The sequence below is a fragment of the Podarcis pityusensis genome, assembly GCF_964106645.2.
Source record: "Podarcis pityusensis genome assembly, chromosome: 17".
In the NCBI taxonomy this organism is placed as follows: Eukaryota; Metazoa; Chordata; class Lepidosauria; order Squamata; family Lacertidae; genus Podarcis; species Podarcis pityusensis.
In genome coordinates this window covers 33,505,020-33,512,219 of record NC_138042.1, presented here as the reverse complement: position 1 = coordinate 33,512,219, position 7,200 = coordinate 33,505,020, and the positions used below count along the sequence as shown (strand labels likewise).

General features: G+C 46.2%; 1 long non-coding RNA gene across 1 annotated transcript in view; it reads left to right on the top strand.

Moving 5' to 3' along the window:
- LOC308466354 overlaps nucleotides 1–7,200 on the top strand; it is an 89,164-nt gene that overhangs the window by 22,115 nt on the left and 59,849 nt on the right. The gene's annotated exons all lie outside the window — the stretch shown is intronic.

The window sequence follows — 7,200 nt, the reverse complement described above, 5'->3', positions numbered from 1 at the left end:
TGTGGCAAAAAAGGGTGTTAAAGACTTTCTCCTGAGCCAGTGGAGATCTCCTTGAGCTTTTAAATCCTGCTTGAGGAAAGTTCTGTTCCCCTCTGCAAGCCGGAGCAATACAGAAGTGCCTTGGGGCATGTGCAGAGTGCTTCCCCGTCGTCACCGAATGATGATTGCTATCCCATATATTAGGCAGTGTTTTTGTTCCGCTCCTGTAAGAGGAATGAATATATTTATCCTCTCCAGTTTCCTCAGGCAAGGAGGCAAGTCTTTTTCAGTGCGGGAAAAGGAGTGATCAAGGGATAGATGAAGAGTAGTCATGAAAAATCAGTGAGATAATGCTCCTGAGCATGTGCAAAGGACCTCAGGCATGCCCAGGGGTGCCAACTTGAATAAAATATGGGGGGGGGCGTGGTGTAAGTCCCGCCCCACACATTCAATCACAGGACGCGGTGCACGCACACCATTTTAATGGCAATACTTGAGGGCCTCTCCAACCACCTCAAATATTTTATTGGGGGGCAAAGACTCCTCAGTTCATCCAGACACAACTCAAACCCGCAATCTTATTTTTCATTTCATTTCATTTAAACCCTGGCGCCAGACCCTGCAGTCTAATATTGAGGGGGCTGAAGACACCTCCGTCCCCTAGAGTTGGCACACCTGCTTCAGGTGGAAATATTCTGCTAGATATCCGACAAAGACGTTTTTCCAGCACCCAAGGCGTGCATGTTCATTTCATAGCTGTCAACTTTCAGATTTGAAAATAAGGAATCAGTCCATGGGATATCTAACAATCCGGGATAGCAGCGGGAAACGGCACTGGAATAAGGGAATTTCCCGCAAAAAAGGGAAGGTTGACAGCTATGGTTCCTTTTGGGGTACATGGGGGTCAGCTCCCCACATTTCTTTGGAAATTCTCTCGCTAATCTGTGAACAGTGTTCCTCTCCTGTACTTAAAGCTGTTGCAATGCAATTTGACCCAACAGCGCCGCCTACTGGCCAATGGTCACATCACAGCCTGAAATACAACATTTTGCAATTCCAGAGATGGCAGCCCTGTTAGTCTCTTGCTAACCCCCCCCCCCCCCACGAAATTCACGGGCCATCTGAGAGGAATCCTTTGGCCTGGGGAGAAAGACGGTGCCAAGCTGATGGGGTGCGTGTTTGGGGCAGGGCCGGATTTAGGTTTGATGAGGCCCTAAGCTACTAAAGGTAATGGGGCCCTTTAGATGTCCAGCTGTCCTTTGTCAACAACAAATTGTCGCTGTTTCTTGTGTAGAAATATATGCTATATGGTAATTTATGGACCTAAGAGGTATCTAAAGCCATTTGTGCATGTTGCCATGCAACCAGTCCATGCAGAATGTAGGCACCCTATATATAGAAAGGAGCAAACCAGTGATATTTTAGGGAGCAGGCGGGGCCCATGACTTACCGGTACATCATAGGAGTCTACACAACACAAAACACTGTTGCTGTATGTAGGTTTTATTTTATTTGTTTTTTATCTTATATTTTGGAAATGTACATCCAGGGTTTTCTTCTTTAAAGTTTTTTTTTGGGCCCCCAAGAGAGTGGGGCCCTAAGCTATAGCTTGTTTGGCTTATACGTAAATCTGGCACTGGTTTGGGGTGGCAGGGAAGTTTTTTGCAAGGTGTTCTGGGAAGAAGGAGAAAGACTGGGATCCATCTTGTAACAGTATATTATCCCTGAACTTGCATTGGACAATACTATTCCATCTGAGAAAGACCAGGGAGGAAGCCTATCTTGGTGGCAAAGCACATGTGCACATAAAGTGTGGCAGAGCATACGCTTAGCGCATTGAACCCCTACCCCTAGCATTGAACTATCTACCTTTCCAGGTAGACCAGTTTGGAATCCTGGAGAACAGCTGCATATGAATGCAGAAGTTATTGGGCAAGATCAGGTGTCGGGAACTGTTGACCCTCCAGATCTTGCTGAAAATCCCTCCCAACAGTTTCAATAAATCATTATTAGACTATAAGCCAGTGTTTCCCAGACTTGGGTCTCCAGCTGCTTTTGGACTACAACTCCCAGCATCCCTAGCTAGGAGGATCAGTGGCCAGGAATGATGGGAATTGTAGTTCAAAAACAGCTGGAGACTCAAGTTTGGGAAACACTGCTATACGCAATAAAAATGTGTTGTTATGAGTTTGTAGGTGCTGGACACCTCTAATCCCTGGATACAGCAAGGGTGAAAAGCTAATCAAGCCAGGTTAGCTTCCTGTTGAGGTGATGACCTGGGTATTAAGAGAACAAAGGAAAGGGGAATCTGTGCTAGATGAAAATAAGTGGGGCCCGTACTTCAACTCTTAGTTTGAAGTATAGAGTTGAGTTTTGCTGTGATGTGACCTAGAAACAAGCAGAGAAAGAGACTGTCCCAGGTCTCTGCTTACATCAAAGGCTGTGGCTATGCGAGAAACAATACCCTTTCGGGGTGTCGATGTTGTGAAACCCCTCCATCGTAGGCTCTGGTTGTATATAAGTGCAAATAAACCATACAGTTGGTACCTTGGTTCTCAAACTTAATCCATTCCGGAAGGCCACTCCAAAACCAAAGCGTTCCAAAACCAAGGTGTGCTTTCCCATAAAAAGTAATCCAAACAAATTAATCCATTCCAGACTTTTAAAAAAACAACCTAAAACTGCAATTTAACATGAATTTTACTATCTAATGAGACCATCGATCCATAAAATGAAAGCAATAATCAATGTACTGCACTATAAAATAAATAAGACAGTATTGTAGATGATAAAAATTTAAATTAATTTTTTTCTTACCTGCACTGATGATAGTCATTGTTTGGATGGGTGGCTTTTATCCATTTCCACAATAACACAATCAATCAATCAATCAGTAGCTAAACTGGGTTCCACACAGTCACAAAAACAAATTAATCAAAAAAGCCTCAAAAACAAAAATGCAAAATAAATAGCAAAAACAAAAGCGCCAAACTTAATCAGTTCCAGAAGTCCATTTGACTTCCGAAATGTTCAAAAAGCAAGGCGCAGCTTCTCTGCTTGGTGCAGGTGCCCCGGAAACAATAGCCGACAGCCGCATTGGATGTTCAGCTTCCAAAAAACGTTCGAAAACCGGAACACTTACTTCCGGGTTTTCCGAGTTTGAGAACCAAAGCATTTGAGAACCAAGGCACCACTGTATATCATAGACACTATAGCCTCTGCTGTGCCTCATTCCCAAAAGGAAACACAAATCCTGCATGAGCAGCGGAGGGTTATCCCTTTATGTGTGTATCACCCTGAAAGTTTGGCACATCATTTTCTTGCTCTCCCTCAAGGCTCCAGCCCATGTCATAGCTGTCAACTTACAGATTTGAAAATAAGGAACCAGCAGCCTTGAAAATAAGGGATCAGCAGCCAAAATAAGGGATTTTAGTCAACCAGCTGAAATACAAAATTAAAAGGGACCAGATAATTTTGGAGAGCAGCGCCGGTTTTTAGCCCTTCCTTTCCAGAGGTTGCTGCTGAAGACACCAGCCGATGAAACACTGCAATTAAATAACTACAAGCAGCAACCACTTTTCACGCAAAACGAAGTCCAAGCTACGAAGATGCTGCTGCAGTTCTGTATCTTTTCTCTCATGCTCCATCTGCAGCTCTCAGTTCCATCAGGCGGGGCGGGAGGAAGGGGGGTGTGTGTGGATTTCAGTGTTTGTAAAAAGCAAAAAAGGAGGAAAAGGGTTCTGACCTCCCTTTGTCTCCTCAGCCTGGTCCTCGGACCCTTGTCGGCACAAAAAGAGTCCACGAGAATATCCTTGCAGAGTTTTATTCTTAAAAGTCTTTGTGCAAAAACACGACTGAATAACTATACTGTAAACACCAGCACTAACCAACCAACCAACCCAAACACCAGCCTCAGCACAAACTAACATTTCTCACTTTATATATACAACCTGCTGCAGGCCGCTGAGTTATGCTGACCCAGCTTTATTCGCATTAAAGAAACAGCGGCCATTTTAGCCGTGACAGTGGAAATAGCGCCCGAAGTAAACCCGCAGATCAGACCATCTATGCTAGTCTACTACTACAAATCTATGGGAGAAGTGCTTACGGTCCTTCCTCCGCTTTCCTCCTCTATGGTTAGCCCTTGGAACACCTGCCCCCGCCTCTGCCCCCCCTCTCTCAACTGCTTTCTCTATGGTCACTCTCCTCTCAAGGCTCCTCAGTCCCGGCGGGGAGGGGCTCCCGGGGGCCGAGGCCGGAGAGGAGGCTGGAGGGTGGCAGGCCAGGCAGCCAAGCAACACAGTTGGAGCCTCCCTCCTCCCTGGCCTTTGAAACCCGGGAAATTTAAGGGACATCATCAATAAGGGACAGCAGTGGGACACGGCGCTGGGATAAGGGAGTTTCCCGCCAAATAAGGGACGGTTGACAGCTATGGCCCATGTATGTGTTATGACTTTTTGAGGATGTGTGTTCTAATGCCTTGATTATTTTTCTACAGGGAAGCTATAGTCCACTGTTTGTTTGTACATCTGGGGACAGATGCCTTGCTCTTTTGTGGAGAGGAAGTGTTATGCGTTAAGAGGGGGCAGACTGTATGCCTGAGCCGCCCTTCTAATTCCCGGATCCAGCTCGGATTCAGTTGCTGGAATAGACGGGCCAGCCTGGTAATGGCCCACTAAGTATGGATCTTTAAGGTAACAAAGGAAGTGGTTCTGTGCCAGAGGGTAAATGGGCACATTTGGTTAGTTGGACACAGTCTGTCTGTTTGTTGGAAAGACTAACAGAGTTTAGTTTTGTGAGCTGGAAACCAGAAGCAGGAAGCAGCAGACTGGGCAGCTGAGAGACAGAGACATGCCTGATTTCTTCTGGAATCCAAGGCTGTGGGTATGGAAGAAATAAGTTATTCTTGAGGTGTTAATGCTGTGAACCCCTCCAAAGTGTTGGTGTTGACCTTTAAAGCCCTAAAAGGCCTCGGCCCAGTATACCTGAAGGAGCGTCTCCACCCCCATCATTCTGCCCGGACGCTGAAGTCCAGCACCGAGGGCCTTTTGGCGGTTCCCTCACTGCGAGAAGCCAAGTTACAGGGAACCAGGCAGAGGGCCTTCTTGGTAGTGGCACCCGCCCTGTGGAACACCCTCCCACCAGATGTCAAAGAGAACAACAACTACCAGACTTTCAGAAGACATCTGAAGGCAGCCTTGTTCAGGGAAGTTTTTAATGTGTGACATCTTAGTGTATTTTTGGTCTTTGTGGAAGCCGCCCAGAGTGGCTGGGGAAACCCAGCCAGATGGGCGGGGTACAAATAATAAATTCTTCTTCTTCTTCTTCTTCTTCTTCTTCTTCTTCTTCTTCTTCTTCTTCTTCTTCTTATTGGCTCAGGTTGTAAGGTAAAGGTAAAGGGACCCCTGAGCATTAGGTCCAGTCGTGGACGACCCAGGGGTTGTGGTGCTCATCTTGATTTACTGGCCAAGGGAGCCGGCGTACAGCTTCTGGGTCATGTGGCCAGCATGACTAAGCCACTTCTGGCGAACCAGAGCAGCGCATGTAAATGCCGTTTACCTTCCCTCCAGAGTGGTACCTATTTATCTACTTGCACTTTGACGTGCTTTTGAACTGCTAGGTTGGCAGGAGCAGGGACCGAGCAACGGGAGCTCACCCCGTTGCAGGGATTCGAACCGCCGACCTTCTGATTGGCAAGTCCTAGGCTCTGTGGTTTAACCCACAGTGCCAGGTTGTATATATGTGCAAATAAACCATATATCGTACAGACACAAGGCTCCACTGTGCCTTATTCCAAAGGAGACACGAGCCCTGGGTTAAGCTCCTTTCATCTCGCACTGCTCAGAGATCAGAGTGGTGTGCAACATATGGAACCATTGCAGAACTGCCTACCCCACCTATAAACAGGGAAGAGTTAAAACACATGTGCCAGTCAAATGAAAATGACCACCCAAGTTACTTAACCTTGGCCACTGAAAGCCAGCTCAGAGTGGAAAGTTTTACAGTTCCTCTAAAAAACGCCATGATGATTACAATGAGTCCATCCTGGCAAATTCCTGACTCCACCCACATCTCCTTTCCTTCTGCTAGCAGGCATCATAAACTCTCATTTTCTGTGACACTCCCAACTTTCTCAATACACAATGCCTGGTTTTTTGTTTTGTTTTTTTATTAAAAAAGTACTGCTTTGATTAGGTTATCAAGATAAAAGTGATCTGTTCACCAGAGCATTAAATCACGTAGCGATGGATTATTTAAAGTATCTCGGTTCATTAGGCATGCATTACCTTTAACATTTGGCAAGACTGAATTGTGGCCAGGTGGTGTCCCTTTGCAAAATGGCAAAGGATCTGGGTACCTGCCCAGCCAAAACGTAAAAGGGTGGTGCAAGGGACATTTTGCACTAGCAAAAGGAGTCGGAGATATGCACATTAGTATCTTTCGGGCTGAGAGCATTTAGTGAAAATTAAAATGGAGAAACCTGGAAGAACTATGAGCTTCAGGTTGTTGGTAGGAGCCAGGTCCTGTGACAAGAAGCCACATCAACTAACCTCAAGCCAAGTCCACTTATATTCAAGAAGGTATGAAGTTGCCGTAGACCACATGTGGCAAACTACAACCCCCCCCCCATCTTCTGCAGCCAACATGGCCAATGATTAGGGATAATGGGAGTTGTAGTCCAAAACAAATGCAGGTTAGATTCCCCATCTGATTGGTGGCAGCTTTTCAGAAGCCAAGGGAGTCTTTTCTAGCCTCACAACATGGGAGAGGTTGTAGCTCAGAGTGAGAAAGCAAGACAGAGAGCACATGTTTTTGCACATTGTTGTTGTTTAGTCGTTTAGTCGTGACCGACTCTTTGTGACCCCATGGACCAGAGCACGCCAGGCACTCCTGTCTTCCACTGCCTCCCGCAGTTTGGTCAAACTCATGCTGGTAGCTTCGAGAACATTGTCCAACCATCTCGTCCTCTGTCGTCCCCTTCTCCTTGTGCCCTCTATCTTTCCCAGCATCAGGGTCTTTTCCAGGGAGTCTTCTCTTCTCATGAGGTGGCCAAAGTATTGGAGCCTCAGATTCAGGATCTGTCCTTCCAGTGAGCACTCAGGGCTGATTTCCTTCAGAATGGACATGTTTGATCTTCTTGCAGTCCATGGGACTCTCAAGAGTCTCCTCCAGCACCAGAATTCAAAAGCATCCATTCTTTGGCGATCAGCCTTCTTTATG